We start from the raw sequence: 24,134 nt of genomic DNA, 5'->3' as shown, positions 1-24,134 counted from the left end.
GAGTTCTGTTTTATTTTGGCTCCACTAATGAAGAACGTTATCTGCTAGTTGTTGTGCATGTTGCGGGAAGCTAGTTGTTCTTGTTGTGGTTGTTTAGTAAGCATGGCGTCGCCACAGGGGTTCATTAGGACGCCGGCGACGCCTTCATCGCTACAGTGGCTTTGTAGAAGGAACTCCATTCTGAAAGGATTGATCTCTCTGTAGTGCAGTACTTCACTGAGGAAATAGTTCATAAAATTAGGATGCACTTACCCGACCACCTTTACATTTCAACTATGTTGCGAAGCTCAACAAAAGGTGGAATATTTCGAACACTATAATGCGAAGCTGTGGCGTGGATATATTGTCGCTGTTCGAAAAAAAAGGCCATTTTTAACAATGCTCTCGATATACATTATTTTACTTAAGACTGGTCACGCCTCCCAGCCACATAGGATATGCATTCCATCAAAAAAAGATTGTTGTATTCATTTTCGTATGCTAACTTGTAAAGGAAAATGAACCTTACGAACATTATACTGTAGGAGTGCGTAAGTAAGTCATGCAAATGTACATTCCTAGAGTGCGGTACGGTAAGGTTCATTTTCCTTTACATGTGAGAGCAGGAAAATGGACACAACGAAAATTGTTCTATATGTGGCTGGGAGGCGTGACCAGTCTTAAGGAAAATAATGAATGGAAAGAGCATTGTGAAATATGACCTATTGCTCGAACAGCAACGATATTTCAACTGTTAGTTCGTATGTCAGTTTTCAAGAATATAAACTCAGTCTTAACTTGTTTGACACCTGCGCTATATGTCTTGAAGTTCCGATACATGTGTATTAATTCTTACAGGCAATGCCATTACCATTGATATATCCACATATTGAAGAAAAAAGGATGAAAGTTACTGTTCACCTGAACCGGAAGCCACTCTTTTAGAAATATTTGGCTCATGAAAGCTTTGTTGGCATATCATAGTGCTAAAGTCCGACTCGTTGGCTGAATGGTCAGCATACTGGCCTTCGGTTCAGAGGGTCCCGGGTTCGATTCCCGACCTTCATTGGTTAATTCCAATGGCCCGGGGGCTGGGTGTTTGTGCTGCTCCCAACATCCCTGCAACTCACACACCACACACAACACTATCCTCCACCACAATAACACGCAGTTACCTACACATGGCAGATGCCGCCCACCCTCATCGGAGGGTCTGACTTACAAGGGCTGCACTCGGCTAGAAATAGCCACACGGAATTAATTAATTAATAGTGCTAAACATACATTGTCCGGCTCCATGGCTAAATGGTTAGCGTGCTGGCCTTTGGCCACAGGGGTCCCGGGTTCGATTCCCGGCAGGGTCTGGAATTTTAACCTTAATTGGTTAATTTCGCTGGCACGGGGGCTGGGTGTATGTGTAGTCTTCATCATCATTTCATCCTCATCACGACGCGCAGGTCGTCTACGGGAGTCAAATCGAAAGACCTGCATCTGACGAGTCGAACTTGTCCTCGGACACTCCCGGCACTAAAAGCCATACGCCATTTCATTTCAACATACATTTACAAACAGTACAATTACTAGAGAATGGTACTGGAGTGATTAATACATTACTGGTTTTAATAACAATAATACTACCATGAACAGGCTTTTTAATTTGACACCACTTCAGTTGGATGTATGTCAATTTTGTAGTTCCAATTTTTCAACCAGATGGCCAGGAAACCAGAATTCTGTTAGACGATCTCTTTCCATGTCTCGATAAGTGTTGTCGGTTAAGCGCTAAATGAGCCACCTGATGTACTTTACCAGCCGAATTCGTACAAAATCTTCTTCTTCTCCCTAGCGTTCACACCACGTAGGTGCAGGGTTCGCTTTTATGAACTTCGATTTCTATCGTTTCCGATCCTTGGCGTCCACTGGAGTAGTGTCCACCAAGTAAAAGCAACAGCAGCAAATAAATGCATGTCGAATGAATTTTAAAACTGCTGAATTATGAGTATCATGACGACTCTTTTCACCTATTGTGGAAACTGTTTCCATTGAAGCAGCAGTTTTGAAAAATGATTCATGGTTCCTTGGAGGAGAATGAATAACGGTGTTTATGAAATTACCAGAATTGTAGAGGTGCGTTTTAACTGTTGTTTAAAAAAATACATGAATTACACTGGCAGAAAATTAGTTCAAATCGGATCTGACAAAAGGAACATGCACAAAATCATGTCGAACAATTCGTTGGACCGTGTATTAACCGTGTTATTTAATCTGGTAACTTGATTTGTTTTGACGATACATGTTTAAACAAGTATACAAACTCTAATTAGAATATTTATTATCATTTAATTAGCCTTTGCTATGGATGTACTAGGTATACTATATATTCAACTAGAATAAATGTTCAATTTATTGAGTTTCTATGAAGGGATTAGATAGCATAGCAAGATACTGATGTGTTACTTTTACACATCTTTACAATCCAACTATGAATACGTCTCCTTATCTCCTTAACATTTCAAAACTTCACTCATCACGTTCTCAGAGTTTGATGTTGAAAATTAATTTTGACTTCCATAAAACATTTTAAATCATGAAAGCTACAGATTACCACGTTGAAAATTAAGTTCTCCCCACCAATGGCACAACAGCCCCGAAAGAGCCTTCGCCTACCAAGTGACCGCTGCTCAGTCCGAAGGCCTGCAGATTACGAGGTGTCGTGTGGTCAGCACGACGAATCCTCTCGGCCGTTAATCTTGGCTCTAGAGACCGGAGCCGCCATCTCACCGTCAGATAGCTCCTGAATTATAATTACTTAGGCTGATTGGACCTCGAACCAGCCCTCATATCCAGGTAAAATTCCCTGGCCTGGTCGGGAATCGAACCGGGGCCTCCGGGTAAGAGGCAGGCACTCTACCCCTACACCACGTGACCGGCATTAAGTTTTCCACTGTTATTAAAATGCTTAAACTTGCGTTCTTAAGCTACTTTGTCTGTGAGGCCCTAATTTGATCTGTACAAAGTCGATCTCCTCGGGGAAATCTTTGTATTTTCAATTACGGTGGGGATCTTGAGGTTATTAGGTTTCCTGATGCCAAAGTCATCCTTATACATTATAGGTTCCTCTATACATATTGCCAACGGCCGTAGCCGTGTTGAAACACCAGATCCCGTGAGAACTCCTTACCTTACCTATACATATTTATACTCCAATTTCCATTTATAAATATAGAGGTAAGGGTTATTCTGCCCGAAGGCAGGTCCGAACCTCCGCAGAGGTGTTCCTAAGCCGGAGTTTTACGTGCGGTAGGGTGGCCAGTTCCTTTCCGCTCCTACATTCCCTTACCCCCCACCAACAGCGCGTGGCAACCCATCCAACTCCTGACCACGCCCAATGTTGCTTAACTTCGGAGATCTCGCGGGATCTGGTGTTTCAACACGGCTACGGCCGTTGGCTTATCAGTATAGAAGTACGAACAAATTTCGTAGCCATAACTAGCAAATAAGTCGTCTTCCCATAAAATCTGGTCACTTTCAGGGCAGCTAAAGGGAGGATGGTCGGCGTTCCTTTCTTTAACAATTCTTATCCATTGAAGTGCAGCGTAATCTGCTATGACCCACTGATGCATAAAAGTTTACTCTATAACCTAATAAATTACGATGTGGAGTAATTTTAAATTGTAAGGGCCGTTGGAAAACGTTACCGGTACTGCAGATCTCAGGTTGAAATGAGCAACAAAAACAAACCTATATTTACCAAGTACATAAATATTCTCAAAGGAGTGTAAATAGTTTTCCAGACGCTTCTGCACCTTTCAGACCATATTTACGACAGTTGCCCTGAATTTTGTGTTTCGTTCTGTTTGAGTTGCAACATTTATCGTTTCAGTGTCGCTGGGAGCTTGAAGTACAATTTTATGTTTATCCAGAACTGAAAACAGATTTTGTAGATGGATTAAAATTGATAAAAATCAGACGAAAATTCGTTTCAAATTCAGTAGAGAGACAATAATCCAACAATTCTTGAAGAACATACTCGTTACTTAGATTTTGAACTCATAACACAGTAAGAGCATTTAAATTGATAACGAGCAGTGCCACGTTTTTCCCATTGGCGATGGTGACAGTCGTTGCCGCGTGTCAGCAGATTTCAGCGTCCGTGATGCAACCGAACAACTGTAACATGAAGTGTTTTTAAAAGTGTGTTTCTTACCAACGTTATTGAAAGGAGATGTTTAATTTAAATAATTTGGTATTTTCATACAGTCGTAGGAAATTGCTACTTGTTGTGAAATGTACGTGAGGGATTATTTTGTAGGATTCTCCAAACGATGACCAGCATCATCTAATTTTCTTCGGTGAGGAACTCTACGCTGTCTATATGGTTCCATCGGCTCATCTACCGTAGCCTAAAATGCTGGGAAAATGGGAATGTCTCAACAACTAAAATTGGTGCCGGATATATATTGTTATACCGAGCGAGTCGGCCATGCGGTTAGGGTTGTGCAGCTGTGAGCTTGCGTCCAGGGAATGGTGGTTTTGAATCCCACCATTGGCAGTCATTGAAGATGGTTTTCCGTGGTTTCCTATTTTCACACCATTCAATGGTGCGGGTGTACATTAATTAAGGGCACGACCGCTACATTCCCTGTCCTTCCGTCTCCAGAAACATTGTATTGGTGCGACGTTAAACCACCAGCAAGAAAACTGGTATCTCTCCTTTAATAGTAAAATACAGTGAATCTCTCAAGACTAAATTTTTGTATTAAAAAATACATTTCTTGCAGACAAATAATAGTCGCATGTTCGTCATGATAACGTGCACAGTTATATCTATCAGCGGAGTTCGAACTACGTACATCACGAGTTCTGTTGCCTTCCACAGAGATACTGAGAAAGCAGGAAGTTCTGGAAGGGTGAAATTAGCTGCAGATATTCAATGATGACCATCATCCTTGAACTGCTTTGTGAAAAATACTATCGTTCAGTGAAGTGAATGTATTATTTCACCATTCTGGCAAATGTAAGCGCATTATCTCATCTATAACCACGAGATAGAACCCCTATCTAACAAACTTTCATCGTGGATGCATCGTTGAAGGTCCATGGCAGAGATATGATTCGGGTGAGGTGGAATTTCACATGCTTCTTTCTTTGTGAATCAAATGCCTCTCTATCAGCGAGGTGAGATTGTAATTTTGTTGCACGTAACAATATTGACATGATCTGTTGGCATAAGACTGAACCAAGTTCTACAGCCTGCTTTCGCTTTTTGCTAATAGAAAGTGTTGACTGAAAAAGACAAATCGTTAATGCCTTTCATTCAGTGAAGAGAGCTCGTCAGTTTGGAGCTAATAGATTTATTAACATTGAGTACTGGCATTTTGGTGTTCTGTGTCTGTAAGTGGCTGCGTAATAAATACATGTATGTTTAGTTCTCAGCCCGAAGGCTGGTTGGATCCTCAACAGCTCCGCCATCAGCTGTCATAGATGGCCTAGGCATCACTGAATAGGCGTACTAGGGAAATGAGGAGTGAGGTAGTTTCCCGTTGCTTTCCTCACTGAGCCAGAATTTGCTATTACATATCATTCTGCCAAGCCCACTGTAGCCAACTGATCCTATGAGCAACATTTTCACACCATTCATAGCAGGGACTGGCTGCATAAGAAGTGGCATTACTAGCATCACTCGTACCTCAGTCACTTTCATTTTGTCAAAGCCAAGGATAAAGCTGAGACAGATCAATGAAAGTAACAATATTGCTCTAGCCCCTACCAGAAGGCATGGTGCACCGTGAACACTATGTCCTGCCAGCAAAGACATAATAAATACATACAGTATATTATAGACTGTTATGCCTTTCAGCGTTCAGTCTTTAACTATTTGTACTGGCTCTGTGACCTCGTTTAGTTACAGTTCTCTCATCTTCCAATCATTAGAAACAGAGTGTAACGATTCTTGTCTTGTTCTTCCTCTGCTTCTCTTACCGTCCATGACCGACGCCATTATTTTCCTAGGTAGTCCAAGCTTTCCTCCTCCATCGTATCACATGACCTACCACCGAAACCGATTTATGCTTAGAGCTTAGCCTTTATCTTCTCATTCCGAGTACCCTCCTGTCATTGTTCCCACCTGTCTGTACCAGCGATAATTCTCGCTTCTTTAATGCCTATTATGTCTAAATTATGAATAAGATATCCTGAATCCATCCAAACCCCTTTGGGTGAGGATGGTAGAATACACCCACGGTATCCCCCACCTCACGTAAGAGGTGACTAAAAGGGGTCAGAGGGGCTCTAAGTTTAGGAGCGCAGGTGGAAGCCACGGGGTCCTAGCTGAGCCTGGCATTGTTTCTCTTACTTATGGCAGTCTTTTCAGTGTAATATCTCCTACCTCACCTCCGTTGGTCAACTCCTGAAAACTGAAGAAATCCAACACTTCGAAGACTGGAGGTATCGGCAAAATAAGACCAGGGTCACCAAGGGCGTGAAGCTCCTTTGGGTTCAGAAACTTAACACCATCGGGGTCGGAAAAGAACAAGGGTTGACCGAGGAAGATGGACCCAAGGTCGTATTTCAAGAGATGTTGCAAAAAATCATTTCCTCCCAACTGAAAACTTTTGGATTTGGTGGGGAAGGTTTGTTGTATATTTAGCGAAAATAAATGTTGAGTATCTATAATAGATTTTCTTGTGTGAGGTCATTCAGGAGTCCAAGTACTCATTACACCCCATTTCTGCAAGTTACATGTGACTCACTTGTCATGGTTTAGGCTTTAGAAGTACAGTAGAGTCTCGCTCAACCGACGTTCGCTTATCCGACATTCCGTGTTATCCGACACTGGTAGGCTTAATTTGAACTTTAGGTGGAGGCAATTCTAGGACACCCGGTGTGGAGGGTGCGAGCGTGGGACAAGCACTGGCAGTCATGCGATAGGACCGGGTTTTTCTCAACGACAGGTGCAGCGAGTTTTCAGTCATTGTTCAGTGTGGTATTGGTAGGTATGGATGTTGTAGTTTTCATACCCTCTGTGAGTATGGCGAGTAGAGTCCCGATTATCCGACCTAAACGGGACCTGGAGTACGTCGGATAACCGAATATGTCGGATAATACAGAATAACTTTGAAAATGAACTAAAACAAACAGGAAGCCTATACTGTATTACTATGTTCTACGGTACTCTATTTATTGACTTACCAATTCAATTGTACAGTAGATGCAGTACTGAACGAAAAGTGGAGATTATCAGTAGGCCCCTGACTTGGGAGGTACTAAAAAATTGATGTGATTAAGGGGAGCCAAGCCGACATATCACGCGAGTAGATTATGGATCACCGAGCTCGATAGCTGCAGTCGCTTAAGTGCGACCAGTATCCAGTATTCGGGAGATAGTACGTTCGAACCCCACTGTCGGCAGCCCTGAAAATGGGTTTCCGTTGTTTCCCATTTTCACACCAGGCAAATGCTGGGGCTGTACCTTAATTAAGGCTACGGCCGCTTCCTTCCCACTCCTAGCCCTTTCCTGTTCCATCGTCGCCATAAGACCAATCTGTGTCGGTGCGACGTAAAGCAACTAGCAAAAACAGAAAGAAAAGATTATGGATCAGGATGAGGATATCCAGGACCTGAAAAATAGCCTAAAAGTAAACTGGCAGGGATTGGAGAAGGCCTAGAAAAGACCTAAAAATTACCAAGAGGAGACGGACTTGTTAACTGAACATCACATGGTGTTAGAGAAGTGTACACGAGAGCTGGAAACACTGACCCGGTAACACCACTTGCACAACATAATAGACGCCCCATCATATACATACATTGCTAGATTACTGTGCAGTCATTTCCCAACTCCCTTGAGAGAAAAAGAGCCCTAACCCATTCGTAACTTAGTGTACGAGGATGTACTGTACCATTATATTTAACCGCGAGAATGGATATTTAACGCAGTAAAAATTTTGCAGTAGGACGCCGCTTGTGAGGGCGTGATGCTATATAGAGCGCGGGAATCGTGAAGGTGATTTCCCGAGGCAAGGCGTGGTCATGTGTGACGAAGAAAGAATATGTGAGGAAGAAAGAAAGAGAGATGGGATTTTGTCTGGGGGAGAGACCTGCCATCTTAACAGAGATTTTTAGCGGGAGCAGACAGGCCCACCACATTACGGAAATTGAGTCGTGATTCCCGTAATTGAAGGTTTCTCAGGAAAGTAAAAAGATGGAAATGATTGCCAGAATTTTACGAAGCTATAGATACCTCTCGGTTTATTAACATAGAATTAGATCAATAAATGTGTAGCAAGCAGAACCACCGTGGGAAGCTCTGTAGTGGCCACATTCCAGACTCAAGTTGTCTCGGGGCTTTCCCTGGCGTCCTTTGGTGTGTTGCCTCATATAAAAGCTGAGTGATATGGGGGGAGATCATCCAGTCGACGAACATATTGCTGCCAGTACGCGTCGCACGTCTGCCTAGATTGCGCCAGAAACCTTTTTGTTCAGCAGAAAGACAGTGTGTAATTATTGCAGTGCGATAACTTTGATCCAGTGGATCGGTGACTTACAGAGTTACAGGTGGTGGATTTATAGGTGGGGCGATATTCAGATACCTATCAGTGAGATCGCGTGTGGTTAATTGTATCAGCAACAAAAGAACGCCGTACTTATAGACTCTGATAAATAGCGGTAAGGGCGAAGCTCCCGAGGTGCCGAGGTAGAGCGGACGATCGGCTAAGGAGGTCTATATTTATCCTCTGATAGACTGTTGAATCCAAATTAAGCGGGCATAAAAACACAATAACCGAGTGGATAGTCTCTAGAGCAGAAAATAGTTTGTGGCATAGTGCACGAGTTAGCGAGTATTCAGTTATACGAGAATGGAGGACGAGGAATGTATATTGCAAAGTGTTAGCGCTGTATGTTAGCTCAACCTAAATGAAGTCCGGAATGTTGCGTTGTGTTTAAAGTGAATATTTCATTGTAGTAAGAAGTCGAGATATTCCGAGGGAAGTGAGGTGCAAGAACTTCAGAACGTGGCTTCGAAGACGCTACCTTGAACGAGGCATCCCTCAAGAAGAAGACAGCACCATGGGCCAGCGGGACGGGAAGACCGGACTCCAAGAATCGACCCTGGCCGAGACCTCTACCATGATGGGCTAAATCATGGTAGCCTACCCGGAGGGAGAGAGGAGGAGATCATCATAAGGAGATAAGTGGACCATGAGATACTAGTCATGTAGTAGAGTTAGGGTGTCACGCAGAGATAGTAGAATTAAACTTGTAAATATTAACATAGGATTTGATTGTGGCCCATCAGGCTGCATATTAAGATAGTTTGGATATATCTAAAGGGTAAGTGTAGATAGATTTCTCTTCTTTATGTAAAGCAGACAATGATGTAATTTTGTTAACGCGGCAAGAGGTAGTGTGCCTAGTTGATACATATTGTTTGAGTACGATGGACCGGATATTTTCTTTTGGGTCGGTCAGTTGTATACATGTCCCTTGTAGGATTAGGATCACTATGGGTAATTACCGTTATATTCCAGGGGGAAGGGCAGACATATCTGCGTGATGTTAGGTGCATGCTAATCGTATTTCTATCACATGCATGGCTCTATTTATGCAACTTAGATGAACGTAATCTGTAATGCAGGTGGAGACATTAATATTATTTGACTTTGTGCGACTCTGCCAGACAGGGCTTGAACCACAGACCTTAGGTGACTGTGACCTCGTCGTAAAATTTGACGATATTTGATTTTATCGGGGTGTAGTACGATCGTATACTTTTTATGTTATAATTGGGGCCCGTGGTTGTTTGTCAGTGAAATCGGATACATAGAGTAAGATGTATTTCCTCACTTATTTTTGTGGCTATTTTGCTTTGTCAAGCGTAGATAAATAAAAGCCCCTTTGGGAAGTTAGCTCTGGGAGCATGAGAACCAGGATACTGGGTCACAGTCGGTCGGTGTGTTTACAATTTTTTTGCTTAGTGCGAGTCCCTCATGGCTAGACGAAACGGGTCAATGCACGGCCCGCACTCTGGGGTTGGCACGGCCATCTTTGTGTAGCCCGCGGGAAGGTCATCTTTCCTTTGAAACAGAGATGTTTTCTGGGGACACTGTTACTTCATTCATTTGAACGTTTATCTCCTTTCCTGTATTTTTTTTGTCGTTTCTGCATTCTTATGGTTGCGTATTACCCTTAGTTATCTTGCATGGTATAATAATTATGAGAGTCCATCTGTTGACACGAAGTTCTGTCTGGTAGACGTGGGTTCACGTCCGTGTAAATATGTAATTGAGGGCGCTAGAGTAGGTTATCTGAGATTATTTTTATCACTTATTGTGCTGCTATTTTTGTGTATATAAATATCCCGATATGGGAGGAAACTTTCATAATAGCATTAATTTCTGCGGGTATCCTTAACTCTACCATCATGTCATTTTATGTCGCAGGCATAGTGATGCTGTTTTCCATGTCGGGGACACATCCGTTTCGTTTCCTGGTTCACAGATCGACAAACTTCAGCACAACGTCATAACCCAGATTAGGTTTTCTTTTGAACTGTAGACGTGAGCCTTTGGGGCATTTATTTTGGCACTACAGGTGCAATCCTTGTAAATAACTTGTGTTGTGAATACAAACTTATGCTCAAAAATTCTGATCACAGCGAAAGTGTTCCTCATTTCGTAGTTTAATGTAATTGTATTGAGCCCCCCATGATCCTCTCGTCACAAGAACCCAACTATCGACCATTTCTGCCGACTGCAGCTGAGCTGGTGCCCGTATGTAAGAACAGGTGAGCAGGTCGGTATGATCCTGCAGTGTTAACGTGCCCTGTAGGGTACAGTACTACTTATGTGAATGATGTCCTCCTGAATGTTTAGATACTTTCTCGCTGCTTACATTACGTAAGTAATGTTTTTCTCTTCATCTACTGTATAACACACAACAACAAGAAATTCAGTAAATGTAGTCCAAGAGGATATATTTTACTTTTAAATTTACGACAGAAAATAACATTCCTTTAATGTCTCTTCTATTACCTCCATCTAGCACATCCAATCTAACTTTAATCCATTTTACATAGCTAAGCTTAAACTTGAATTAAGGCCGTACGTGCATATTTAGGCGGACTGTTGGAAACACCTGCAGAACATTATCATTCACAGCTGACACCATTCTGGAATTATTTGCTTCCATATTCCTCCTCTGATGAGGAAACCATTTCAGTTGAAGTCTTGGAAGAACAATAGACTAAACTACAGGAAGTACGTGACTTTCGTTTATAAGGCAGATGTGCTGTAATACCAGCAACTTCTAGCCTACGAGATCTCGCAAGAATGGCCTTTACGTACTGTCATCAGATCTCTAGAGGGTGAAACCAATGGCTATGAAGAAGAAAAAAACATTTTATTCCAGAATATTTTCTTGGATTATGACATTCTTCGACTATTTGGTAATGAGACTTTTCCCTTCGTAAATACGTGATCAGTCTAAAACGCAACTTAAGCTATAGGAATTATCACCGATACTTCCGGGATCGCTGGAAACACTCTGGCTCATGATTCACAATCACTACTGACCTGCATTTAGGGCATTCGCCCAGGTGGCAGAATCCCTATCCGTTGTTTCCCAAGCCTTTTCCTAAATGATTGCAAAGAAATCGGAAAATTATTGAACATATCCCTTGGTAAGTCATTCCAATCCGTAACTCCCCTTCCTATAAACGAGTATTTGACCCAATCTGTCCTCTTGTATTCCAAATTTATCTACATATTGTGATCTTTCCTACTTTTAAAGACACCACTCAACTTTATTCGTCTACTAATGTCATTTTACGCCATATCTCCAATGACAGCTCGGAAGACACCAATTAGTCGAGCAGCTCGTCTCGTCTCCTTTCTCCCAAGTCTTCCCAGCCCAAACTTTCCTACAATATTGTAACACTACTCCTTTGTCGGAAATAACAAGTTGAGCTGCTTTTCTTCGGGTTTCTTTCAGTTCTTGAATGAAGTAATCCTGGTGAGGGTCCCGTACACTGGAACCATACTCAAGTTGTTTTTTTTTTTTTTTTGCTAGTTGCTTAACGTAGCACTGACACAGATAGGTCTTATGGCGACGATGGGAGAGGAAATGGCTGGGAGTGGGAAGGAAGCGGCCGTGGCCTTGATTAAGGTATAGCCCCAGCATTTGCCTGGTGTGAAAATGGGAAACTACGGAAAACCATCTTCAGGGCTGCCGACAGTGGGGTTCGTACCTACTATCTCCCGAATACTGGATACTGGCCGCACTTAAGCAACTGCAGCTATCGAGCTCGGTAGTCGGGGTCTTACCAGAGACTTATATGCCCTATCCCTTACATCCTTACTATAACCCCTAAATACCCTCATAAGCATGCGCTGAGATCTGTACCCTTTATTTAAAATCCCATTTATGTGGTGACTCCGATGAATATCTTTCCTTATTTTAATATCTAGGTACTTACAATGGTCCACAAACGGAACTTTCACCCCATCAACGCAGTAATTAAAACTGAGAGGACTTTTCCTATTTGTGAGACAACCTGACTTTTAACCCCGTTTATCGTAATACTATTGCCCACCATCCATCTCACAACATCATCGAGATCATTTTGCAGTTGCTTACAATCTTGGAACTTTTTTATTACTCTGTACAGAATAACATCATCCGCAAAATGCCTTATCTCTGATTCCACTTCTTTACTCATCATTTACATATATATGAAAATATAAAAGTCCGATAATACTGCCTTGAGGAATTTCCTTCAAATAATAACAATATTAACAGCACTTACTAATGCTACTAATTATAACTAAGCAATATATACATACACTCAGCACAAACATTAGGGGCTGGCCTTCTGACCCTAACTTGGCAGGTTCGATCCTGGCTCAGTCCGGTGGTATTTTAAGGTGCTCAAATACGTCAGCCTCGTGTCGGTAGATTTATTGACACGTAAAAGAACTACTGCGGGACAAAATTCCGGCACCAAGGCGTCTCCGAAAACCGTAAAAGTAGTTAGTGGGACGTAGAGCAAGTAACATTTTTAACAAACATTAGGGGAACAGGTTTTTAATGCTGTGTAGAATATTAACATATAGATTTGTGAGCAGAAACACATGTTGGTGAAGGAACTGCATGCATTATTTAATTAGCAACAACAAAACCGTCGCCATTGCATTTAACCATTCACCACAATTCTCAACACTACAGATGAACTACCACAATCACAATGTGAAGTTCCTGCTAAAGAGTCTGCATACCCGAGCGATAGTTGTCTAATACCGTGTTGCACCTCCCCTAGCTTCAATTACAGCTGCACAACTGCGTGGCATGCTGCGTGTGTAACGCCAGATGACTGACTGTGGAATGGCGTACCACTCCTCAACCAGTGCTTCACTGAGGTCGTGCAATGTTTGTGGAGCATTTTCGCGCTGCCGAATCCGTCTCTGCATAAGTGCTCCAGTGGATTTAGGTCGGGGCTCCTTGCAGGCCACTCCATCACAGAGATGTGTAATAGCTGGATATGATCTCTGGTGTCTCATGCAGTATGGGCTGTCGCATTGTCATGCATCAGCAAGAAATCAGCCCCTACACCAAGAGCAGCAGGAGCAATATGGTCGTTCACGATGTCCCTGATGTACACCGCAGCATTCAGAGGGCCAGATACCACCATAAGATCCGTACGATTATTAATCATGATCCCTCCCCACACCATGACCGATCCACCACCATGTCTGTCCACTTCCTGCATAAGATCTTCAATGAATTGCTGTCCTCTTCGTCTACACACGAGTCCACTTAAGATAAACCTGGACTCATCTGTAAACATTACTTGACGCCAGTGTCTCAGTTGCCAATGATGATGTTCTTTGGCAAACGCAAGACGAGCTCTGCGGTGTTCCCTAGTGAGGGGGTTACACGAGCAGATTTTCTATAGTGTATGTTATCCTCTCTTAACCGATTTCGTACGGTCTGAATACACAGCTGAACGCCAGAAGCTCTTGTAAGGTCACTTCGCAGTTCTCTGGCACCGCTGGAGGGCCAACGTAGCACTGATAACCGTAAGAATCTGTTTTGTTGAGCAGTACTTTTCCGTTTGCGACCTTGTCCACGGCGTCTAACATACCCTCCTGTCTCCGCATAACAATGCCTGGGCCTGTGCACAACGGATGGAGACACTCTGAGGTCCGCATTGTTGTCTGCTTCGCTTAGATGCTCATACTGACTATCTCATACTCGAATAATGCGTATTAACATCACCAATAGTGTGGCGAGAACGGTTCGTGTGCTGCGGACTACATTGTATTGAGACCCGGGAGGACTGGAAGCATGTTTATGTTAAATAGGGTAAACTTTACGCAATTAAATCACTGTGACTACGTTACTGCGGTGTGTAGCAATTCATATAAACCTGATCATATTTCATGCTCCACGAAAAAACTTTTACAGCATGCCAAACATTTAATCCCCTAATTTTTGTATTTCCAAAACACACAAGGAAGGAAAAAGCGTGAAAACACAAAAATTGTTTATATATTTGAAATGACCGAAGGGAGGAAGTATAACTTTCAGTTACCAAATGCCCAGACATAAAAGCTGATATAAAAGCTTTTTGATATTCCCCCTATGAATTTCACCCCTGACTTGACGCTTGTCAAAGTATAGGGGATATCTAACAGAGCAGATTAAAGCGTAAGAATGTGGGTTCGAACAAACTTTAATGAAAAATCATCTTGAAAGTCTGCCACTATGAAGTTCACACCATGTAGTTGAAATAGAATAAATAATGATTCCATAAATTGACATATATAATATACCTATATAATGAATACATAATAGAATTAATTTCGGGACAAAATTATTGCCTATTCTTTTATAGTGACACACATAAACGCAATCGTTGGTTGCATATAATTGCATGGAATTATCCTCGTAATAGTTGGTTTACAAAACTTTTAACAATCGTTGCAGTTATTACATTTAATAGGTGACTTTATAACCGACCTTCTTCAGAGAATATATATAATACAGTGCGCAGTTGTGGTTTATTTATGTGTTATTGTTACTCACTAACAGTAGACAGTGAGGAAGGATTTTTACTAAGTCGAGAAGAATGAATGCCTGAATTCGCATTGTTTCTGTACCGCAGCAATCCATTTCAATATAGGTAACGTATGAATTTAAAACTGGAAGTGAATTCGCAGTGCTCCTTTACTGGAGACGACCCACATCATATCATAGGACAGATAATATAATAACATTCTAAACCAATATAGGGTAAAAAATATACGAGAGAAACATCAAATGGGGGAAAGAGGGATACTATTAATATGGAAATGGTATCATATATGGTTACGTGGAACATGGTAGCAATTGTTTTGAGCGATGTGTTGCACGATTTACATGGTCAAAGCTGCGCGCAGACTAGGTCACACGGTCCTGTGCTATTCATCGTCACGTCTGTTATTACGCCTGTCGCTGAATAGAGAGGGGATGTGCTCCGGTTGCAGGCGCGAATATAAAACTAAGCTCCCCTCACCCCCCTTGCTTCTCTTTTCACCGCACTTTATGTATGACAGGTCATAAAAGTGTCATAGCTCGGTCAGTGTGCAGATTTAAACTTTACCTCGTTCTACGGAAGAATAGAACGGAAAATTGTGGGAGAAGTTGGAGCAGAATATGATATAACGATTTAATTAGCTTTACCCCTATTTTTACCAACAGCATGCTCAATGGTTGCAGTGCAAATGAATAGCTGTCAGTCTACCAAAGGATCGCTCCATTAAATGTTTAGTTATGGATGGGAATCATGAGAGTTTCTCTTGCTCAGGGTAAATTGATAAAAATATGAGTAATGGTTCACAGTCACACCGATCGTTCGCCACACAGCATCGTGAGTCAAGGATTTGATGTTCCTTTAGTTCCATGAACAGAGTCGTTAACTTCTTTGAAACGCAGCGAATCACAGATGTTATTATTCGAAGACAAAAGACCTGAAAATACGACCAACTTCGGGAATAGAACCCGAAGACAAAAGACCTGAAAATACGACCAACTTCGGGAATAGAACCCGAATCCCCTGCTCCCCAGACTGCTGTGTTAAACATTCCGCTAATACGACAAAAGACGCTTAAACTTTGACATTGAACTGACTGTCTTTGGAGACATCTGTTGAATTATCATAAAATATCCAATATATCCAACCGTACTATATTCTGTCGGGCAATTCCGAAAACTAACTAAAGTATAGCACTTAAGTGACTCAAAATTTATAACAATGGAAGGGAACTCATGATCAAGAATGTAGGCTACATTTTGAGGCAGAAGTTCACGGTCCTTACATGTATATCTCCAGGAGGAGATACGGATGCCAAAGTATGAAACCCTACTCAAGTTCAAGGAAAATATGCCTATTACTTTAAAAAAGAGCTAGACACCTTCAAGAAAAGGTAATTTATCATTGTGGGAAGTCCATGCACCTAGATATTTTGATGTACTCGTAAATCAATCGAAATCCGTTTACTAAAATCTTGAAACAAAGTGAAGACGCAAATGTGTCAAATGAAAACATACACAAGCCACATTTTGATTATTTTAATCAAGCTATGATCTAAGGTATGATCTGAAATACCTATAAGAAAAAAGGGCTTCTAATACAATGTTGCCATGTTATTAATTATGAAAACCTATATACGTACCATGATCTGAATTTTAAAATCGGAACGCCTACCTTGATATGAATTACATTTGGAATCTACGTTTATAAAGAATACTTTGAAAGGCTATTTCAAGTTTGTCTGGCCGTTCCGCCAGACCGATTTGCTTCACTTTTGTTTTATTCTATCCAGAATTGCCTGCTGATGAATCATCAGGCACTGTTAGATCTACAGGTTCAATAAATTTTGAGTAACCCTAAAATCGAGTCACTAAACGATCACTCCAGTAATTTGCAAGCAAAGGCTTACCCTATTCCACAGTACGTTCTGTACTTCGCGGGTTGCTATACCTTTACGTAAAGACATCGGCAAAGCTAAACGATTAAAAATGATGGCGAATATAGGCAAACCTGCAATTTGAATCAAACTCAATTTGATTATAGAAGCATCATTGCTGACTCCGTGGTCAACATTCACCATCATATTTATGTGGAGAAATAAATAAATAAAAGAAAAAGTGCTCTATCAAATACTAGCTGTAGTACCCGGCGTTGCCCGGATAGTTTCTGAATGTTTACCTTTAAGATTTGTATTACCAGTTAGTTATGTGTGAAGTGAATTTTTATAGAATTCCTTTTTGACTTGGAGATTGATATGTTACGATCTATTATGTAGTCTTAGATTTATTTAGATGTGTTTGATTTCAAGTTTTAGATTACTTAATCTTCAAGTAAAACTTTCTCCATATAGAAGCTCGAATCGACTGGGAAGTAGTTCATCCTGTCAAAAATTAATAAGTGATGACTACGTATATGTATTTAGTCGTCGCAAAATATATACGATGTACAGGATTTCAACTGTCAATGAGACTATCCCCCTCTCGCCCCCACCCCTAAGAGAAAAAAAATCTGGATTGTCACCTTTCATTTTATTGACTTCTAAAACTGTAGATTCGACAATATTTTCGATTATTTTCATATCTCACTCACCCCCACCCCAAAGGGGGATGAACATGAACTTTAAAAAATTCGGAGTGTCACTATTCATTACAGCGACCACGAAAACTATGGATTCGATACTATTCTAGATTATTTTTACACCTTACCACCCTCGCCTTCCACCCATAAGGGTGCTAGGGGTGTCTTACCCCACGCAGTTTGTCTCCTAATACTAAGTCATAAGTGTACCAAATTTGGTTGAAATCGCTCCAGTAGTTTGGGAGGTGATCTACGAGGTAATACATGCACACATGCAAAAAATGACATTTATATATATTATTTTTATACTTCACCCCCTTTCCATCCCCGCCCAAACGAGTCCTATGAGTGTCGTACAAAACAGTATATTTTTTCCAGATAGTAAGTCATATGTGTATCAATTTTTGTTGGCAGCTATGCCCAAACGTACATGCATAATCTCGCTGCTCTAGAATCCTGGAGCTGACATTGCCATGGTTTCGGCAGTTCATTTCTTTTATCCGATTCCTAGAGCAGAGGTTGTGTGGTGTCAATATATCAATAACGGTCGGTTTTAGGGACTTAAAACATGGTTTTCGGGTCCATAGGGCTTACCGAGTTTTGTTCTTTGCATCAAGGGGCTTAAAATGAGCTTTGTCTCGTCCTTGTACGACAAATTCGATATTTCGCCTATATTAGACTGTTATTTTTATATCTTCCCCCATCGGCCACCACTGCCCATCCCGAATTGTTTTGAAAATAAAATACAGTCCATGTTATTCACTGGCAATATAGCTTCCTATAGATGAAGTAATTTTTAAAATCGGTTCAGTAGTTCTTGAGTCAATCCGTTACAAACAAATATACACATTTTTCCTCTTTATAATATTAGTATAGATAAACCCAACAGTGAATGTTGATTGATTTTAGTATACTGTGTCTTGTGGCAACTAGATGAAAATCTAGCCGTACACTTCTAAATAAATATGTTTTATCTCTCTCATAGCACCTTCTTACTTTTGGAAGTAATTTTAATTATCAAAGCTTGTATTCAGGAGAAGTAGGTTCGAGCCGCACCGTCGGCAACCTTCAAGATGGTTTTCCGTGATTTCTCATTTTAACACCAGATAAATGTCGAGGTTATGTCTTAACTAAGCGCATGGCCACCTATCCTTCTCCTTTCCTATCCCATCCTCACCACACGACCTGTCTGTGCCGGTGGGACGTAAAGCCAATTATAAAGAAAAGTGTATACATTGAAATGTATTATTTTGTATATATTTAATTGAACTTTGAAATTCACTTTCCAACAATTGTGAGTCACTGAACGAAAACACGCACTCACTTCACCACAGACACACCAGGAAATAGCGACAAGTGAGACCGATAAGAAAACAAACCTACTTACAAGGTAGAATCTCGTTACTATATAGCTAAGACTACAAAAACAGTAAGGAATAAGCATTTTCCCATCATCAACGTTCGCACGACTTGGAATATGAAATGTTTATTTACCGTTTGTCAAAAAAGATTGAGATTCAATGTTTTATTTTTCCCTGACGATGGAAAATCGTCCTGATCGTGGGAAATAACCTGCCATGTGATATCACTGACAGTGTTTCCATGATGTTGATAAAGACTTTCAGGGATGCTGTAGAAGTGCTCATGTATCAATCTGAGATTGAGAACATCGATCTGGAAATGTTTCAGTCGCATCTCATACGACAACGCCCTTTTTCGTAGCTTGCAGGTTTGTCAACGCTTGTGGGTTCAAGATGTTGCAGCCCCTGCCCACTTTTCAGATGATAATCGAGAGTAACTTAATCAGACATTCCAGAAAAAGATGATAGGAAGAGGAGATCTTGTTGTGTGGCCACCATTTCCTCCTGATCTGATCCCACTTGATTTCTTCTAGTGGAATTACGGGAAGGGTCTCGTCTACGAAACCTTTGTGCAGACTGAAATAGAGGTCCTGTCAAGAATCCTCACTGCTAGTGACATTGTTAGGACGACGTCAGAGTGTTCGACCGGATACGCCAAAAATTTCTGCGACGTTGTCGAAACAGGGGGACGGTATTTTGAACAACTGTTGTTCATTTCTTCGTAGCGTGCGTATGCATTGCAGGTATCTAAATCTCCATACTGAGATTAATTTTTTAAATGACACGTTCATAAGTAACCCACAACAAAGTTGGTTTATATCCAGTCACTGAGACGTTTCTGGGCTTGGGCTCCCTGTCTCAAATTGATACATGTACTGTCATCACGAAAACACCCTGTATATATCTTGATCAAGGATTAATGGGTGTGATTGGTTTTATGTTAAAAACTCATCGTCATGCTGATCTCTTGCCCACTCTCGAGTATCGTTTCTCGTATTTTACAATGAGTATTACAAGAAATATTTTCTAGCTGCCTATGAGAGAGTTGAGCCATTATTCACGTACGACTGTTTCGCGGCTGTGATTGTCGCGCTGTCGGATTGGCTCTGGCAGCGCAGTCATGCAGATGGCTCTGATATTAACATTCCACCCATCTGGCCGTGATCGTGTTGCTCAAAGTGGCAGTGAAATTGCTAACTGCTGGTCGATGCGTCCCGGGAATCTGCCCCTGGGAACTCTAACTGCCTCCGTAGCACACATCGGACACACCTCAGGAAATCTAAACCATGCTCGTTGAGTATGACCCAATCACAAAATAAAAACAATCATCGTACAATGGTTAGGCATAGCTAACAGGGATCCAAAATCGTCGAATTGGACTTCAATAAATCAGTTTCGTAATGACATGTTCCTCAAGAAAACACGGCAGGTAAATCGGAGAACGGTAACATAGACGATGATGTGGAGTATTATTTCTCCTTCTGCATATTTCTACGTTACAACGTCTAATAATAATAATAATAATAATAATAATAATAATAATAATAATAATAATAATAATAATAATAATAATAATAATAATAATAATAATAATACAGTATCATTTTAGTTATAATATAATTTCTGACACTGTAAATCCAGTTCATGGAATTAATCCTTGCAGAATACCGTCCAAACTGACCGACGACAAATTGTACTTGCTATTAGAGACAAGCTTCCTGTACACAATGCTATTATTCGAAACTTACACATTATTAGTGAGATGAAAATTTAGGACGAATCGCTATCACAAGAACTGACACTGGTCAACAAGGTACTATGTTAAGAAGTCTGAAAGTATACTGTTCGCTTAGTTTAAGAAGTAAACGGAAGAATTTCGATGTCAGTTTATCGCGTCCTGTGGAAAAATGAGGAAGGTACGCTAGTCGAAAACGTTCATCACAGTACCATTGTTACGTGCCACTGCTGTCATAACCCATTTCGGTATTGCCTGGATGTGGTTAGTGAGTCAATTGGGTGCCCAAGCCTAAGAACATGGCCGGCTTATTGTTCTCTTCGTCTGGCTTTACCCTGCATATTCTGGAAAACAAAACGGGAATGTTCTGTCTCTGGCCAAGTCCTAAATATTCTAGTAACCCATCATCGAGATATAAATAAAAACCCGCCGCGAACGAGGTGTACTTGCAGTGTTGGAGGGTCGTGAGTGTGATGGGTGTTCCACCAGTCAGTGTTGGAGTTCGGTGGTAGGGTATCTCGGCGGATTACGGTGTGTGTACTCCCTTGGGGTACTGACTGGAGTGCTGTATGTGTGAAGTGAGCGATTGGAGCTCGACTGCAGAAGTGCTGGCTGTCGTCTGCGTTCCACCGGAGTCATGGTATCGTCATGTACTGAGACGTATACTGCCTTGGAGAACTGAGTGTGTACATGCGGACCACCGTCGAGTCAGTATGTGCAGCAGCTGTCGTGAGTGTAATTGGAACAGTGTTAATGGTTATTGTTGTGAGGTGTTTTATCGGTACTGGTTAGCACTGTAGAGCTGTTGCTGTATAGTTGTTTGGTGTTAAGTAATTCACTGTATTTCGCTGTCTGAATTACTGGAGTCGAATCAAACCTCTACTAATTGTATAATTTAAGGCTTCGTAGTGGAGTACCGAGGCATAGGGCCGCAGAGAAGCGGTGACTGCGAGCGCAGTGAGCGAAATGGCGAGCAGACGTAATCGTCTCAAGGAAGCAGCATGATGACGCTTATAGGAACTAAACGAAACTGAACTCGCCGGCTATACACACGCTCAGGGCAATTAATTAACTAAGCTACTTATGTGGACTGGCTTACAGCCTTACCTGTATATCTTCTAACCTCTCTTTCTTGCAGTTATTCCTCGTGGTCTACTGCTTTGAATTTTGCCTCACAAAATGTTTTTTTTTTCCATATTTTATTATCTCCTATTATAACCTAATAACATATTGTAATAACCTCACAAATAGTTACTACGGAACTGCTGCGTCAGCTGTTAAACTTTCTTATCACGCCAAGCTTGACACAAGCCATACGGCGCTCGCTTGTGGATTCCCACAGCCTTTGAGCAGAAGTGCGAAGTCTTAAATTGTACTCCCTGTAGGACAAGGAATAAAGGACTGGAACACTTTATCAAGGTAAATATTTTATAATTTACCAAGTTCTTTGAAAATATTTCAGGAAAGACTAGGTAAAGAATTGATAGGGAATCTTCCATCTGATTGAATCAATGATTGATTTAAACAGCCATGGTTTGTTGTGGGGATGAGTAGCCCTGTTTTAGACCCTGTCTGCAAAGGGCTGCTGTGTGTGAAGGAGCGGAGCGTGCGAGCGAATGTACAATGCCTGTCAATAAGGATTATAGCCTTATTCAGGTAAAAACCGTCCAGCTGGAGTCCTGCTGTGAGAGACTTGTAAATAGACTGCAATTTAGTGCAGTCTGGTCATTCATGGTCGAATAGAATTTTGTGTGTGAGTGTGTGTGCGCGCGCGTGTGCATTTAATGCGTCACATTGAAAAAAATTAGAGCGTTAAGACAAACGGTGTTTTATTCGTAATATTCTATTGATGTCTACGGCGCTTCACGCTTCCGCTGAAATTTGTAGTGATTCATCGCTTCTTCCTGAGACGGATCGATACATTAATAGTTGACTACGAGTAAAATACCGCCTGTTTTATTACTGTAATTTATTTCACGGTGACTCAATAAATGCACACACACACACACACACACACACACACACACACACACACACACACGCACGTATATATACACGTAACACTATTCAACCAAGACTGACTGCACTCACTAATTGCTGTCTATTTACAAGTCTCCGTTCTTCTCCAACAACAGGGAGTCCATACTCGTTGGAATTACCTGAGAGAGTTATAATCCTATTCACAGGCTCGCCTTGCTTTCACTTTTCCATATCCAGTCACCCCACACAGCAACTGCGTGCAGACAGCTAAGTTTGAGCACAGGCTACTGACCATACAACACAGGATGACTGTTCCTTGGTTCGACTCCAGAGACATTCAGTAATTCACATATATATTCAAACACAGTGAAACACTAAAAATCAACAGCTCAAGAGTGCTAAAGAGCAGAACAATACTCCTCACAACAACGACCATAAACACTGTTCAAATTACACACACACACACACACGCACGCACACGCACACAGAGTACCCCTTCCCGTGCACGACGGTATCCTGACGTTAGCCTACAACCGTCTTCATTCCAGCTACACACTCGATACTCCGACGCAGCAACCACTCCTCGTTCAGACTCCAGTGCGACACTAGGGACCACGCACACCGCTGTCACCCCCAGCCCAGCCACCGAACCCCAACACATCGCGGCCAACACTGATTCCCTCTCTGAGACCCACACTGACTGTCTGACTGTTCGCAGCTAGCTTCCTTTTTATAGACCAGAGTATGTGTACCGGAATATTTGCGATGTGGCTAGAGACGGAACATTCTCGATGCAACTCGCCGTCTCACGGGGAAACCAGACGAATACACGGATATTCCGGCCACGCCCTCCAAGTTTGCTGACACACTGGTCCATTCCAGTAAGTTCTGAAAGGGGCTACCACAGAGCTGGTTCGTATCTGCATGGAATGCGCTGCCACCTTGTTCTCAGTGACTCGATAGTGGTCGGCATAGTGTCTGTGAGTTATAAGAAAATGCCAGATAGAACTCTCGCTGATTTTAATAAAACTTTACTGTAGCCAACAGCTATAAGTAGAAGTAGTTTTTTAATTACATAAATAGAATAATTCACTGTTTCTTTAAGTTGATAAAACAAAATTTCGTTATTTTGTTCAGCTTCTTGTCGCAGTTTAACGCATGGGCTACCGAACTCAATAGCTGCAGTCGCTTAAGTGAGGCCAGTATCCAGTAATCGGGAGATAGTGAGTTCCAACCCCACTGTCGGCAGCCTTGAAGATGGTTTTCCGTGGTTTCCCATTTTCACACCAGTCAAATGCTGGGGCTGTACCTTAATTAAGGCCACCGCCGCTTCCTTTCCATTCCTAGGCCTTTCCCATCCCATCGTCCATTAAGACATATCTGTGTCGGTGCGACGTAAAGCAGTTAGCAAAGCATGGGCTCTGACACAGAT

Source organism: Anabrus simplex, chromosome 7, assembly GCF_040414725.1.
Source record: "Anabrus simplex isolate iqAnaSimp1 chromosome 7, ASM4041472v1, whole genome shotgun sequence".
Classification (NCBI taxonomy): Eukaryota; Metazoa; Arthropoda; class Insecta; order Orthoptera; family Tettigoniidae; genus Anabrus; species Anabrus simplex.
Note: the sequence above shows the minus strand (reverse complement) of the source record.